This window comes from Dermacentor albipictus, chromosome 8, assembly GCF_038994185.2.
Source record: "Dermacentor albipictus isolate Rhodes 1998 colony chromosome 8, USDA_Dalb.pri_finalv2, whole genome shotgun sequence".
NCBI lineage: Eukaryota > Metazoa > Arthropoda > Arachnida > Ixodida > Ixodidae > Dermacentor > Dermacentor albipictus.
In genome coordinates, this window is record NC_091828.1 from 61,785,149 (window position 1) to 61,802,701 (window position 17,553).

Here is a 17,553-nt window from a genome sequence, read left to right on the forward strand (position 1 = left end):
ATAAATAAAATAAATAAAAGACGTCCAGTCAATTTTTTTGATCAGTGCAAGTGCCTTAGAGCAGTCGTTTGCTCTCTGGAGTCAAAAGTTAATTCACGTATATTAATTTAGGCCTACTCTTTGTGATCCCGATTTATCCAATGGTGACACGTGCTCTCCCAACCTTGCGTGGAAATCAGACACGGTGAAGCTGACACGACAACGGCAAAGCTGAAGTGACCTGGGCTGCGATGAGTAAAGTGCGATGACCGACAAGGGCCACGATCAGAAAATATTGACATGTGGACTTATCCTATCTCGGGTGAGCGCTTTTCACCCTCTAACAAATGTTATCGGTCAGCGCGAGACGGTCCTGCATGTATCAGAAGTTTCTGGAATGTTATCCGCGGCTCTATCCGCCGTCTGTTGTCACTAAACCTTGTTTAATCTGATTGCATGTATGCGCGACGCGAGTGGTGTAGAACTTTCTGGACGACAGGTGGGCACCTGCGATTACTCTTTAACGTTCCATGGCTCGCGCATTAAAACCGACGCACTTGACCGGCAGATCAGACTTTCGACGATCGCCGACCGTGTTAGCCGCTGTCGCCGTTCTTTGAGTGCAGCCTGTTTTTGAGAGCACAAGTTCGCCCAATAAAACACTAGTTTCGTCATTCTCAGTTTTCCTGCTTTCTTCATCGTCACTATTAACGTGACAATATATTGTATGAAAATTGGCTTGGAATCAGTGCTGTCATTGCGTCGCTCAGTATACCACGCTTTGTGCATGAGTTAAGGCAGAATTAGGGCGCGCGAACCCACGACGTTTGTTGGGAGTCGAAATCTCTACACTTGTGGGAGTCCAACCTACATCGAGACATGGCCGAACTGGCGATATCTGGAAGTTGGATTCAAGTTGACACCGTTATCGTCAAGAGATCCAAGCCACGACCTTCCGTGGGAGTCCAATCCTCGACCTCTGGTCAGGGTCACTTTCGAAACTGTTTCTGCATGGGACTTAAACCAGGACTTTTTGCTTTGAGTCTTGCAAGTGTTTTAAGGCGAAAGCCTGAAATGGCTCGTTCCAATTGCTCATGCCTAAAAAAACGTGCCGTCTAGTAGAGTGGCACAGAAAATTTGGTCCGCACCATTGGCTCATAACCTCGTAAGCAAGCAAAGATGCAATGGCTTCACCCCCGTAAGCAAGCAGAAAATGCAGTGTCTCATACCCCTCAAGACAGAGGCCACAAGTGCTCTGCAAAACGAAGCGAACAGTGCATATATTCACTGAAATCACCCATACAAACCACTCAGCAGAATAAGCTTCAATAAAGAACCACCTCAAAGCAGGTGTCCGAACCATCAATAACGCAATGCATACCCCCCTCTGAAGTACGCTAAGGCCATGGATGCTCGCAAATCGAGAAACCAGGTGCGACATTCGAAGCGGTGGGAGCACGGTGTTCGACTGCGGGTGCTGTTTTTCCCTGCTGAGAGGATGCAGCGTAATGTTGAAGATAAAAGTCGTTGGCGCGAGTCCGACCCCACTATACGAGCGCGCGAAGCCGCAGCTAAGCGTCGAAAACGAGACGAAGAAGCCGAACTTCGAAAACCGCTACGCGACGATGTGAGGCGGCAGCGTAGAGTGAAGGCCGAAGCTCGCAGCTAACGGATTGCCGCATGTTTTCTTCGCACTGCGGCTCGCTATGTCTTGCGAGAAGTCTGACACCTCTGATCGTATAACTGAATGCATTACTAAGTGTGCAGCGGGCTTTCGCCTTCACGTTTTACCGGAGTGTAACGTGCTGCGGAATATTTTTGTTGATTGTAATTGGTTGTGAATAACAACGAAACATCATTGCTGTAACTATACAGCTAACTTCGTGCTCTACATTTAAATGCCAGGTATTATTCCTTGCCTAATTATTGAAATTATTTGTAGCAAATACGTATTCTTTATGTGCTACTGTGCGGGGGTAAGGGACACCTGCCAGGCACTCATAGCGTTTTCTCCCTGCATCCTACTGAGATTTTCTGTATTTCAAGAATAAGTTGAAGCTAAAAAAAAGTTCGACAGCGTGTTAAATCCTGTAACACGTGAAGGCGAAAGCCTGCTGCCCACTTGGTAATACCATCGGTAAGTTATACGATCGGAGGGGTCAGACTTCTTGCAAGACATAACGAGCCGCACTGTGAAGTACACGTGTGGCGCTTTAGGTCGACCTCCTCAACGACACATGCGGGCACTTATTGCGCTACGTAAAGTGGAGCATGCTTGTCGCCAGTAAGTGTCAAAAATGTGTAACACAAGCCGAACACTATTGCGTTGCATCCTCTCGGCAGGGGAAAGCAGCATCCTCGGCCGTAGCGTACTTCCGAGGCCTACCGCGCAATCTGCTTGGCCCCGGGCGAGCGTCCTCCATCGCCGTCTCCCTCGCTTCGCTGTCGACTGGCGCCACAACCACCGAAGCCGCCGCGTGACGTCAGTGACAGAACAACTGTTCAGTCTGCGCGCGCCGCTTGATCCCCTCTCCACCCGCCGTTCACTGTGGACAAAGTCACGTGGGTATTTTTGTACCATTCGACTAGACGCCGTATTTTTTTCAAGGCCAAAGCGCAACCAGCCACTTTAGGCTTTCGCCTTTATAGGCCGGATTATAAATCACACGTGGAGAACCGTTATGCGTTTATTAAAAAAAATGCCGCAGAAATCTCACGATGAGCGCCGACTATAATCAATATAGCTAAACACCATATTACCAACGTTGAAACGTTTATCAGGCATGTACTGTAGCGGGGCTTTTCTGCTCAAGAATGGATATCTTCTCTCCCGCTTCTCTATCGACACGCTGCGCCGATGAGTGTCACTGCCCAGATGTCTGCGCGTAGCCTCCGACACGTGAAACGTGGCATGCCGGTGCCTGCGAATGCTGATAGATAAAATAAACTTTATTGTCCAACGTATAAGGTGATCTGCCCAACCCCCGACACGCAGGTCAGGGGGCGAGTGCCGCCGCCTCAGATGCAGGCTGGGAGGTCTTGGGTCCCAGCAGCCTCTTCAGCCAGTTGGACGAGCCGGAGCTGGAGCTCGGAGTCCGAGCAGTGATGCAGGGTCTCCCAGGTGTCTCTACTACCTATTTTGTCCGTTCCCATATTATGTGGTCGAGGGTATGCGAATGCTGAGAATTGTTTTCTCGCTTGCTGCACACTCACATAGTCACAGTCACATAGTGGCACATAGTCAGTGACTCAAGTTGGCGAGATGTTCATTGAAGAGCAGCACATACCCAGTGCATTCATAGCACAGCTTGCTAAAGCGTTGGCTTGAAAGGCGTTCCTAGAAAAAGGCACATGCCTAGTGCATTTGTGGCGCAGCCTGCTAATGCGTCGGGTTGCTGTCCTTGAGGAAGCCTTATCACGTGGGATCGATTAATCTCATGATCAGAGAAATGAAGCGACATTTTCATCATTGCAGCACGGCGCATTCCCAGTGGCGCATACTTAGTTACCCAAGTTGACATCAAAGACTTTCATTGAAGAACGGCACACACCTACTAGCACATGCGCAGTGAACAAGTTGCCATCAAATAGGTTCATCGGAGGCCAGCACAGATTCAGTGGCACAAACCCAGTGCTCGAAGTCGGCATAAAAGAGTTTCTTCAAACAGAGGCACCTACGCAGTCCCGTATCTTACAGTGACCCATTCCGGAGTGAAAGAGGTTCGTAGAAGGACGGCACGTATGTACACATTGCCATATATTCAGTGACCCAAGTTGGTTGGCTTCAAACACTGTTACCTCAGCACGGCAACCCAATGCGCTAAACATTCAATCATGGCCTACCCAGTGGCCCATATAGGCGGGATAAGGCTTAGAGCCGCATACATACATACATACATACATACATACATACATACATACATACATACATACATACATACATACATACATACATACATACATACATACATACATACATACATACATACATACATACATACATACATACATACATACATACACAGCCCCGGAAAGTGTGTGAAGTGTCCAAAGTATGCGAGGACATCAAAACTTTCACTGAAGCATTTTCAGCCTCCTTTTCCTAGTGCAATAGTAACAGTAATAAATATATGTATAGCGAAAGTGATTTTCGCAACTTCGCGGTAATCCTTGCTTTATTGTTGAAAGTTTCCAGCTGAATCCTTACCTCGATACCACGATCCGACCTCTGAGTGGTCCAATTCATGTTGCCCGCGTTGATAGCGTGACGACCATGCGGTATACTACCGAGCTGTGGGGGAGTCCAGAGAGCGCGATGTGAGAGCTAGGATACCTAACCTTAGAGGATACCGCAACCCGTTAAGCGCATTCTATCTTTGTAGTGAGGACGTACCCAATGCTGGCGGCCCGACCGCATGGGAAGGCGCTGACGTAGTCGCACACCCATGTCCCGCAACGCAAAAGGCAAGATTGCTGAAGATGAGGCCATGATAGATGTCGTCAAACGCCTCCTTCAGGCCTAAGTCGAGCACTGCTGCCGTTTAGTTGCAAGATGGAAGGCCACTAACATCCTCCTTTAGCTGAAGTGCCACCTACTGCATGGGTAAATCAGTGCGAAAATTGAATTGCGTGTCCGCAAAGAACGACTGGCGTTCGAGGAACGGCTACTGTAGGCGGCGGAGGATTCCAGACTCGATCAGTTTCGCGATTCGCAAGGTTCTCGATTTTCCTCTTGATTGGCTTTAGAATGAGGGAAATTTCGGAAGGCGCGACGCTTGTAGTAACGTCCCCTGCCGCCGATGCTCTTTAAAGATGTTCATTGTGTGAGCGATTTCCGATCCTTTGAAGTTGCGCATGCAAGGAGCTGAATCGCATACGATCAGCACCCGCTGTCCTATCATGGAATAGGTGCCGAGGACCGACCTACATACTTATTTTGCCTTCGTGGCTTAAGACTAGGCTATAATCTTGGGATGAGAGAGAGACAGAGCGTGAGGAATATAAGAAGGCAGGGATGTTAACTATAGTCAAGGGTATGGTTGGCTACGCTACGCGGGGGGAAGGGAGTAGGGGAAGAGAGAGAATGGAGAGAGAAGGTGTAACTACAAGAAAATAGACGCAGTACCCGCGGCGTTGGAAAAAGTACGATTGTGCAGAATTCAAGTTTCTGCTCGTAGTTGAACCGGGCACGTACCCAGGGGGGGGGGGGGTGGCCGCCCCCCTCCCTCCCCGCCTACCCCACCACTCCTCACGCATTCCTAAAGCGCCGCCAAATCAATGTTGAGACTTCACAGCTATCTTGAGGTCAACATTTTGCTCCCTTTTTCACGCCTTTTGGATGGCTGTATAGTTACCGGCATCTCCTGGGTTGTGAAGGCCAGTTTTCTCATAGATTCGGTGCCCGCGCGATAAACTCGATATGCGTTCAGTTATCACCACCTATTCTATGGTCTCGCACATTGCTGTTCCTTCGTTAGTGCAACCTTCTTTGTTTAGACTGATTGAGGGACAAGGAAAGGGATTCCGTTCGTAGTCAGCTGGTCTGTGTGCACGAGAAGCGAGTTGCGGCCGGACAAAACGCCAGTTGCGTTTTTCTCCTTTTGCTTCATTATTTCCTCGAGTGACGGCTCGTCGCGGTGGTGGCAGATCATCGGAATCATATACCCGCAATAGCGATTAGATACCTGGAAAATGAAATAATGCGAAATAGCGTCCATCATCAAACCCTGCAATAACCCTTAAGAGGAAGTTTTAGCTCGGGCCCAACTACGCCGCTGCCTATTCAAATACATGTAAAACGTAGAAACTCTTCTTTGAGACAATCCCTAGATCGATTGTAATGAAATTTGTTGCAATTGAGAGAGAAAGCTAAATTCTAGTGACTGCTGCAAGCGGAATCTCGATTTACGGCCTGAGTCTTATGAAAAAAATTTTCAGAACTTCGAAAGTTCGTAAAAAAGAATAGACTCGCGAAGTTTATAAATGAATAGCTCTGCGTGAAAAACAGATACCGCGGTTCTGTAAACGGCGTGCATTAGATCATTCAAAGCGGACAAATTAGATACGTCAATTTGTTTCTTACGTGAATTCGTTGCGTTGTATACAATTGTTCAGCAAAAGCTGTATCTCCATATTACAAAATCTTTTTTAGATTCATGTGTAACTTATAAATATTGTCGCCTTTAGATGTAACATCAGATGCGATTCAGAGAATTGTGATATTATTTTTCCTTGCTGAGTTAGAGAGTTGCAAACCTGATAAACTCGTTTTCTGAAAATGTTAGATTTTTGCCAATTAAAAAAAAATTGACGATATCAATAAAAAATTGGAAACCAACAGTCACTACATTTTAAGTTTCTCTTTTAAATGAAACAACCCTCGTCTAATTTGGTGCCGCGGTTGCCGAGAAAAACGAATTCTCCTTTTACATGTGTTTAGATAGGAGCACCCCAGCTAAAGCTTCCTAAAACTGTCACCCCTTACCTCGTCTGGTTTTTCGCTAATTGTACAGCCCTTTTCGTGCAAAATTGGCAACTGGAAACAAGAGTACCAGGGAGTTGAGAAATTAAGTGATCTATTAAGGTAGAGACAAACCAAAAGCCAAAGACAACAGCCAAACAGGAAGAAAAAGCGAATATTAACAAATATAACCGTCGTTTATGAAACTATTCATCGATCAACATCTTTTTATTTAAAAAGGAAATAGAGGAAGCGCAGCAGGAGGTGGAGAAGAATTCCGTGCGTTTTGAATGACGCTTCTACAGTTATCAGTGGAGCCGCCTGGCGTAGCCACTTCTCTGCTGTGCTTATGTATAGGTGTTTTTCTAACCTACCGCGCTGGGCGCAGTACGTCTATAACTGCAGCATCCTGTGTTATGCAGGCTTATACGGGACTGGCGGCCACGCAAAGTTACGTGACTTCCCAAATTAATATACGAGTCGGTTGTAGCGCTTAACTTGGTAGAGCAGTAAACGAGGGATCCAAAAGAACTGTTATCGTTCCGCAAATGAATATACCACTATAAGCCTTCTAGAGCTAATTAAATAAAAAACGTTGCTATAGTCGGATACAACACAAGTGTACTGTAAAGCCCCGCACACGCTCTCATAACCGCCAGCTACTGTTCCTCCGCGAGGCTGCAAATAATCCATACTACAAGCTTTTCCCCTTACCAAATCAGGCGGTAACCACAAAAATAAAATTACTAGCGCGTAAATTTATACGTTTTCCCTCGCCTACTATAGTGGAATGGCGAATGCTCAATTCTTTATTGGACTGAAATAAAATGCTTGTAAAAGAGAGGTGTATCTCACAGGCGTACCAGTGGGATACACCTTACTTCATTTCCTTCTTGCGGGTTTACGCGTTTTTATGGCGAATGCTAGGTGTCATTCATATTTCTAATAGCAAAGATAGACCGAAAAAATCCTGGGTACGTGCCTGAGTTGAACTACCGTTATCCAAGTTAATGCATTCCCTTAAGTTCCCTTCTTTGAAAGCAAACAAAAAAAAATTTGCTGCAGTGGGATGCCACCCGACTCGCGCCACTTGACTAACGCGGACTCCCAACTTCCGGTCGCTGGTTTTGGTTGCAGCCATCCGGCTCCCAACTGGGGGAGACCGGTCTGGCTGAGACGGCACACTTAGAACCCAGTCATAGCCCAGCCATAGTATATAGTACGCCGTCACCCCACCGGCTGGTGGACTCGAACTCTGGTGAGGACCAAGAGAATGTGCTCAGAACACCTCCTCCAGGTACCGGCAACTCCCGTCAGGGTTCGAGCCCACTGCCTACCAGGGTGCGATCGAGCGCCTCGAGTCGCTAGGCCACAGCCCTGGCTGTGCATTCATGACTCAATGTGGTCTATATGTGTGCACTATCTACGTAAATGGCTTGGTAGAAACCGTTAGTGAACTACCAGGTGTGCATGCCAGTCTCTCTGAGTCATGTGAGCTTCCGTTTTGTGGGTACTTTTCAGTGTGCAGCGCTGTTGCATACAGTGTTGTGAGCGCGACATCGTGAGGCCGACTGGTTGGCTACCTGTCCGTCCTTGAGCCCCTTTAGCCCTACGTGGGCATGTTTAACGTATTCATTTCTGACTTTAAGGACGATATCTTTCTGCCTTCAGCCAGGTGAACGGCCTATGGTTCTCTGAGTTTGTCCCTTTATAAATTCAGGAGCACGCTCGGGAAGGACTTTCCTTGGGTTTCGAGGTCAGGTGGAGGATGCAGTCCCAACCTGAGTTCTGCGGTTCTCGGAGTCACTGGCAGCGTGCTCAGAGCGTGGTATCGTGAGCGACGCCGTGACAGCAGAGATTTCAAGCCAGTTTTCATGGACCATAATTACTCATCGAACCACTTTCGCCGTGGTTGTGTCAGCTTCACCAGGGCTGATTTTCACGCAAGGCTAGAAGAGCACGTGTCACCATTCAATCAATCGGGATCACAGAGAGTACACCTAAATCAATATGTGTGAACAGCAGTTTGACTCCAGAGAGCAAACGACTGCTGCTCAAGGCACTTGCGCTGAAGAAAAAAAATAGGCTGGACTTTCCTGTAAGGACTGAAAGCAGTACAATCAAGAAAAATTGACAGCAGTAGCGTTTTCTGAATGTTTGGCATGAATAACGTGAAGGTTTTCATGTAGCGCTTCCTTGCCAGAACTTAGTGTGGTCATGTTTTTCTATTTTTTTAACATATAGCCATCAGCATGTTTTCTTTTTAATAGGCTTTACTATGTGTAACGTCGTCATTACTATTACTGATTCATATTACAATATGCAGCCTTTCTAAGCATCGCGATGACCTTGTTTGTTTTGTCTAGGTTATCCATTCGTTTTATCTGTTCATCAGGACTTTGGCTTTCGCACAGTGATAAAAACTTGCATGGGCCATCAGGTTGCACCTCGTAATAACGTAGTTGATTTAGGGAACGCTGTGGTGGATTTGCAATTTTCGCTAGCTCGTTACTCATTTATAAGTGCCGCAGGGATCTTTCATTTTGCAATCTGCTAATTCGAATTTGTTGGTTGGAATTGCATCACAACATATTCTCGGCTAAACATTCGTAATACAATAGTAACTTTTATTTATCGTTCTCCGTCACAATCGCATTCAGATTTTTGTTCGCAGATAGATATTGTTTTCAAATTTATTATTAGCGAAAAACGTTCACATTGACTTAAGCGTATACGATAAAGACGACGAAGGCGAAAGCCTCCACGCGCACGAGACTTTCATTATATTACTTCACATTGTTGTTCGAACACGTTGTTACTTGATAATACTTGTTTTCTCCTATACAAAAGGTCGTGGGATCGATGATCTTAACTCTACGTTAATTAACTCCACCCTAATGAACACCAGAGATCGAGGCTAGAGCTTCCACCAAAGGTCGCGGGTTGGAGTGCCTCAAGAGTAAGATCCTCTTCCCGAGTTAAAGCCGTATATCTGTTGTGTGGCTTGATCCGGAATTCCTCTGTTTTCCCTCTTACCGCTAACTCATTGATCGGCTTCTTATGTACCATTTTCTTCCGTTCCCTGCTCAAGTCTAGGCTGATTCGAATTGTTACCATCCTATGTCCACTGCAGCGCACCTTGCCGAGCACTTCCACATCTTGTACGATGCCAGGATTAGCGTAGAGTGTGAAGTCTATTTCATTTCTAGTATCGCCATTCGGGCTCCTCCACGTCCACTTTCGGCTATCCCGCTTGCGGTAGAAGGTATTCATTATGCGCACAATATTCTGTTCTGCAAACTCTACTAATAAGTCTCCCCTGCTATTCGTACAGCCTATGCCATAATCCCTCATTCACTTGTCTCCAGCCTGCTTCTTGCCTAACCTGGCATTGAATGCGCCCATCAGTATAGTGCATTTTGACTCTACCCATCGCCGATTCCACGTCTTCATAGAAGCTTTCGACTTCCCGATCATCATGACGGGATGTAGGGGCGTAGGCCTGTACGAGCTTCAATTTGTAGCTCCTATTAAGTTTCGCAATAAGACACCTGCCACCCTCTCGTTAATTCTATAGAGTTCCTCCATGTTACCAGCTACATCCCTATTAATCAGGAATCCGACTCCTAGATCTCGTCTCTCCGCTACGCCCCGGTAGCGCAGGACGCGCCAGCGTTTTAGCACTGTATATGCTTCTTCTTTCCTCATAACCTCACTGAGCCCTATTATATCCTATTTACTACCCGCTAATTCCTCCAATAGCACTTCTAGACTCACCTCACTAGGTAACGTTCTTGCGTTAAACGTTGCCAGATTCAGATTCCAATGGCGGCCTGTCCGGACCCAGAGTTTCTTAGCATCCTCTGCTGCGTCAGTGGTCTGACTGCCGCCGGGGTCAGTCGCTTCGCAGCTGCTGTGGACTGAGGGCCGGGGTTTGATTATGGTATTCCTATAGGATATTGTGGCCAAGTACTGCACCAGGGTGGCCAATCCTGCTCTGGTGAGGGAGTGCAATCCCGGTTCTGGTCACCGAGATCAGGCCGCACTCCAGGCCTGCTTATGCTATTTTATCAACGCGCGGATTTTTTCGTTTAATCCGGTAGAAAGTTGAGCGGCACGCTGATTCGAACAACGGACCTGTTGCATGCAAGGCGGATGCTCTACCTCGGCGCCACCGCTGCACTTTGCACCGTGCCTGAATTACCTATTTCTTAATAAAATGTACTTTAGGCTTAACACGAAAGGTAGTGGCTTGGCCGGTTCTTGGCCGGTTCGCCCATACTCCGAGAAGGTTTAACTATGAACAAAGATCGAGGGTTCGATTGCCTTTATTAATTGTGTCTTAGTTACCTGTGATTTAATTAAATTTGGCTTAATTAAAGCGAAATTTCATGCTCACTCTTCTTAGCATAGGCTTAACGCTTTTCTATGGAGACGTTGATGGCCTAATTCGTCCTAATTAACACCGAAAGTTGTGGGATCGACTACCACCAAAAGTCGAGGGCTGGGCTCCGCATGTATTTTGGCGCCATTACACCGGGCATCGAATTTTTCGACCGATCAGCCATCTAATCCTTTCATCTCAATAAAAGCATAATCATTGCATTGCTCTGACTATTACTAACATTCTTGTGTTTATTAAACGTTCATGGTCTGGCTACATAATCTGCTCAGTTATGTATTCTTTATTAATTGTTGCTCTCGATAGGTGCGACTCAACCGGCAGAAAAAAATTTAATTCAATACAATTTTTTCTAGTATTACAACCCAACTCATCATACAGCGGGTGTAATTGATGTCAAGTTTACTGATTATCACAAAATATTCATTTGTGTAGACTGTATCCAAATACAACGCTCCACGATGCGTACGAAGTGTTTATTCAAGGTAGTTACTGATTCTACTAACGATGTTATATTTACCACAGAGGTAACTCAGTGGTGTGCACGGTCCCACGTCGGGCCATGAACAACGGGTATTCACGATATGACGGCATATACGTACAGTGCGCTGACGTATTGGATCATGCGCATATTAGGCAGGGGCGACTGACGTCATGCTGACTCAGCACCGCTACATCTTCCCTATTATGGAACAAACAGTTTAGCTTCGCTCGGGTAGAGGGTACCGACAGGGCTGGCGTCGCTGCCTCGTGCTTCGGCGTAGCTCTTGGGCGGGCTCTTTGCAAGGGCCTTCTCGAGGGGAGGGACTGGTCTCAGGTCGCGGACCAGTCAGTCGCAGGTGTTCTCGAGTGCGTCGAATTTCGCTGCCGTCTTCAGTTTTGACGATCGCCGAGGTTTGACGTTCGTTGTAGCTGGCCTGAGAAAGACCGCTGGACACGAGGTCCGCTTGATTGTATCATACACGCTGATCTCCTGGCCTGGTGTAGCAGGTGGCAAGTACCTGCTACCATGGTTGTAGTAGGTCCTTTGGCGTTGGCGTATCTCCCGAGGATGGCTGCGGACCGCGTTGCTGGGTATCGCCTGTGGCACCTAGTGGCTGGTAGGCACCGGGAGAGGAGTCGGGGTTTCGCGTCCAATCTGGCTCTACGTCCAATCTGGCTCTTGGCTCTGGTCCAAGCTGGCCCTACGTGGCCTCCCAGAGTGAGACTGCTCGAGAGAAGGAGCTACAAATGCAGGTGCAGCAGCAGGCTGAGACGAGTAAAAAGATGGAAGTCAGGATGGCAGAGATGGAACGCGCGCTTAAAAGCGACAAAGGACAAAGGGTACAGACGCCGGTGGTCCAGGCCCCACTGAAAGCGGCACAGGCGACTGCTTCTCGCGAGAGCGAGAGCACAGCTATGGAGGTGGAGAATCGGGGGAAGCTTAAGAGGCCGCCATCGGCGGATGAGGGAGCTAATGCAAAAAGAGTGGCAGAAACTTCAACGGCGGACACGCCGCAGCCAGTCGTTAAAGTCACTAGTCTTAGGGGGGAAATGTCTGCCCTTGCGGACAGAATAGGAAAACTGGAGGAAAGACAGGATAGGTTGGAAGCTCGGGTCGATAGGATCGAAGCCAGACTAGACAAGATTGAGGAGCGTCTTGACGCCTTCACCAATGACATGCGGGCTTTCCAAACACAGGTTATGGGCATGTTTCAACAACTTAATGCTACGCTACAGGCTAGATTGCCTCCCGTAGTCGGCCAAGCGCCGATGTTAGTAAACCTAGTGCCTAATCATGGCCCCTCGCCAGCAAATTGAGGTTTGGCAGTGGAACTGCAGGGGCTTCCGTCGCAAGCGGGGGAACCTGCAATTGCACATACAAAATCTGGACAGTAAGCCTGACATTATAGCTTTGCAAGAGGCTAGTGGCTGGGTGAAATTACCGGGATTTAAGGCATTTACACCGCCAGAGATTGATCGGGGGGGTGTATCGAGCGTCTTCACGGCCGTACTAGTCCATCGCAACGCCACGGCGATTCAGCATACCATAGATAGCAGCAGAGAGGACTACGTCCTGCTAGAGGTTCTGCCCAAAAGAAAGGACGATAAGAGTCTCTTTGTACTTAATGTATATTCTTCTCCTAAAGATAAAGGGCTGGGCTTGCCAGACCTCTTGATAAAGACGCAACGGCTAGCGGCTAGGGCTCAACTCATCGTGGTTGGAGATTTCAACGCGCCTCATCCGGAGTGGGGCTACATCCGAGCCACTCCAAAGGGAAATAGGCTTTGGCGGGTAGCTCAGGACCTACAATGGACAACCTTGAACAACCCGCTAGATCATACGAGGATAGGCAACAGCGTTAGCACAGACACCTCTCCGGACCTCACATTTGTTAAAGGTATTAGGGATGCAAAGTGGGTAAACACGGGACAGCCACTGGGCAGTGATCACTATATCCTTTCCACGGTATTTAGTGCTGCTAAGCACAAAGACAGGGTAAAAGGAACTAGAGTGACGGATTGGGACAGATTTCGGAAAGTCAGGAAAGACACAGTGAGCGGGGAAATCGAGGACTTGGGAGCCTGGGTTGAGGCGCTCAAGCAGGACGTGAAGGGTACCACAGCAGAGGTTCCGACGGTGGAGGAAGGTTTTACGGCGGACTCTAGACTGTTACACATGTGGGAAGCGCATGCGAGTCTCCTTCGGAGATGGAAGAAACAAAAGCATAATGGGGTCCTCCGTAGGAAGGTGGCCAAGCTAGAACGAGAAATCGAAACCTACAAGTTGGACTTGCAGTGCAAACAATGGGGTCAGATTTGTGACAGGATGAATGGGCAATTCGGATGCAAAAAAACATGGCAGTTGTTGAGGCACCTTTTAGATCCGGCGGCAACCAAATCGGCGCAGAAGGGTCAAATGGCTAGGTTAGTTCATCAGTATCAAGGCACGACTGGGGAGTTCATTCAAGAACTCCGAAGTCGTTACATAAACGGCGAGGCGGGTGGTTTCTTGCCGGATTACTCGGGAGAGGAAAACCTCGAATTAGATGCGGACTTTACGGTGGCGGAGGTGGAGTTTGCAATGGGGCAGCTTCGTACTACGTCGGCAGCGGGTCCAGATGGGGTTACTAATAAAATGCTGAGGAACCTGGATTTCAAGTCAGTGGGGGCGCTCACGGTCTTGATGAACAAATATTGGGCGGCCGGGGAGATCCCGGCAGAGTGGAAGCATGCTAGGATTACATTTATTCCTAAACCAGGGAAGAAGATCTGTATTGAGAATCTTCGACCCATCTCGCTAACGTCCTGCTTGGCCAAATTGATGGAGCATGTGGTCCTCAACAGGCTTCAGGGTTATGTGGAGGACAAGGAGTTGATACCTAAAACGATGATTGGCTTCAGGGCTAATTTATCAACGCAGGACGTCATGATACAGCTCAAAAAGGACGTGGTTGATCCTGGGTACGGCACGGGCACGAAGGCTATCTTGGGGCTCGACCTCACAAAGGCCTTTGACAATGTCACCTATGAGACAATATTAAGGAACCTATCGGACATAGGACCGGGGGGTAGAACCTTCCGATACGTCAGATAATTTCTGGAGGATAGGACTGCGGAGATTGTAGTCGGAGAATTTAAATCGGATCCTTTCCCGTTGGGGGGCAGGGGGACACCACAAGGGTCGGTTTTATCGCCGTTCTTGTTTAATCTCGCCTTGATCAAGATACCGCCCAGGCTGGCAATGATATCGGGACTTAAACATACATTTTATGCGGATGACATTACTCTATGGGTAACAAAGGGAAGCGACGCACAATTGGAGGAAACTTTACAACAGGCAGTGGATATTGTGGAGGAGCTAGCGGGGGAGGCAGGACTCTCGTGCTCTCAGCCCAAGTCCGAGCTTTTTGTGCTTAGGGATAAACCAAGAGGGATACATGCGAGGCACTATGTGCCGCCACCACCGCTGAAGGTGAAAGTGGGGGGTGCACCGGTCGCTGAGGTCCAAACGATCAGGATCCTGGGGCTGTATCTGCAGACTAACAGGAAGAATAGGGAGGCCTTGGAAAGGCTCAAAAATACTGTCAATGCTACCGTGAGACTTATCAGGAGAATCGCCAATCGTAAACAAGGCGTCAAGGAAAAGGACTGTAAGCTGGTACAGGCGTTTGTGCTCAGTGGAATAGTGTATGCGACGCCTTATATGAAGATGGATGCGACGGAGAAAGGCAAGGTGGAGGCTATGATTAGACAGGCGTATAAGGCGGCCCTTGGGTTGCCTAACAATACGTCCACCGAAAGGCTGCTGGGATTAGGGGTGCATAACACCTTGGAGGAACTGCGGGAGGCACACTTGGCGATGCAACTCAGTAGACTTTCCAAAACGATAGTAGGGAGGGATATATTGGAAGGGATCGGCATTGGAGTTGATCCTCCAGCTGGGGACATGAAAATTCAGGTGAAGCGAGAAATGCACAAGGGCTTGTACATAAAACCTTTACCTAAAAATATGCATCCGATACATCACGAGAACCGTAGGAAGGCAAGAGCCAGAGCTTTACATGCTAAGTACGGGAAGTACAACGGGGCGGTCTACGTAGATGTCGCCGAGTATAAGAACAAGGACGCATTTGCAGTTGCGGTGGTGGATGGGCGGGGACGCTTAGTCACCTCTGGATCAGTCAAAACCCGCTCCTCAGAAACTGCAGAGGAGGCGGCGATAGCGCTAGCTATAGGTAATACTGAGGCTGACCTGATTTTCAGCGACTCTAAAACAGCCATCCGAAATTTGGCGAGGGGCAGAATCTCTGTCACAGCGGCAGGATTACTAAATCGGGCCACGGGGCGAGGGACTACGGAGGTGGAAATTGTCTGGGTACCGGCCCACTCTGGGAACCCTGGGAACGAGGTGGCTCACATGAATGCTCGAGGTTTCGTCAGCCGAGCAGGTGAGCCGGACGTTCCAGGGAGGTCCACGAGAGATGGGCTGGTGTCCTTTCACGACATTACTAACCATTACAAACTTGAGCGGAGAATTTACCCTCCACCGGACAAGCAATTGGTGAAGGCGCAAGAAAGCGTCTGGCGAAGATTGCAGACGAGATCTTTCTATAACCCATACCTGTTAAACAAAATCTACCCGGACGTTCAGCCGGAATGCAAATGGTGCCAGGAACTGGCCACCTATGACCACATATTATGGAGCTGTAGCATAGCGCCGCCACCGGCGGATATTATGCGTGATCCTTCTCTCGAGCAGTGGGAGGCCGTGTTGGCCAGCTCAGACCCGGTCGTCCAGACCAGGGCCGTGGAGTGGGCCACCCAGGTCGCCGTCAGTCATGAGCTGATGGCCATCTAGCACGGAATCGTCCGCACATGCGTTCTGACGAAAATAAAGTTTTTCCATCCATCCATCCATTCGCGTCCAATCAGCCTCGGCACAGGGGACTGTAGCACATCATCGCACGGAGTATCAAGTCATTCAAGCAAAGCCAGTTGAAATGCGGGCATTTTAAAGGAGCACTCTTTAGAAGCTTCTTGGCTACCTTCACGGCTCTTTGTGTCATGTCGTTATAACGTGGCTGGTAAGAGCTTGACGTGACGTGGGCCAAAACTAAGGCGTTGAGAAAGTCCTTAAGCTTCCGGCTGTTAATGGGTGGTTCTTATCACTCCACAACTTCACAGGCAAGCCATGAACAGAAAAGATTTTAAAAGACCAGGCGTTCAGTGAGGCTCTGTGGCAGTGCGAAGTTTCCGAATCTCGAAAAAAAAAAGAATGAGTAAATACCGACGATGATGGCAACTTCGCGACCTTCGTTAAAGAACAAGTCAATGCCGAACCCTTACCTGGGTAGGATGGGAACATCGTGACTTAAAAGGGGCATTTTGGCTTTTCGCAGCTGATTCTTTAGGCACACCTAGCAGCCCTTGCAGAACTGCTCAATGTCGCTTGTTACATTCGGCCAGAACATGTTCGTAGCCCTCGCCTTCATTTTATCCGCTCCAGCATGCGCCGCGTGAAGGAGCCGAGTCATTTCGCATCTTTTTGACTCGGGTGTGATTACCTTATTGCTGCGAAATACGAGGCCATCGTACGCGTGTATCTCGTCTCGGTACGCCCAGTAGGTCCGAAGTTGCTCTGGCAATTCGAGCTTGTGAAGGGGCCATGCTCTCTCTGCGCATTCACGCAGGTTTTTCAGGTTGCTGCCGTCACTGGTTGCTGAACGCAGGTCTTTCAGGCAGCGCTTTCATGCTGAAATAAAATCAAGAACATTAACTATAAGTTACTCAAGTTCTTCCACGTGTGTTTTACCGGGGAAAACGAGATAAAGCATCTGCGAGGAGCAGTTCTTTGCCGGGTTTATACGTCACAATGATGGGGTGACGTTGTAAGATCAGTCGCATGCGTTGCAAGCGTATACCTTGCACTGGCGAAGTGGTTTATTGAATATGGCCTCCAATGGCCGATGATCTTTCTCAACTGTTACTGCATGCTGTGCACACATATAATTAAGAAATTTGGTGCAGGAAGGCACTATCGCTAGAGTTTCCTTTTCTATCTGTGCTTATCCTTGCTTCGCATCTCTGAGTAACCCTTACGAAAGCGCGATCAGGGGCGCACCCTGCATGAAAACGGCGCCTATCCTGAACTGGCAAGCGTCAACTGATAAGGTAACTGTTTTCTTTGGGCCAAAATAAGAGATAATCCGGGTTATCAGAGCTTCTCGAG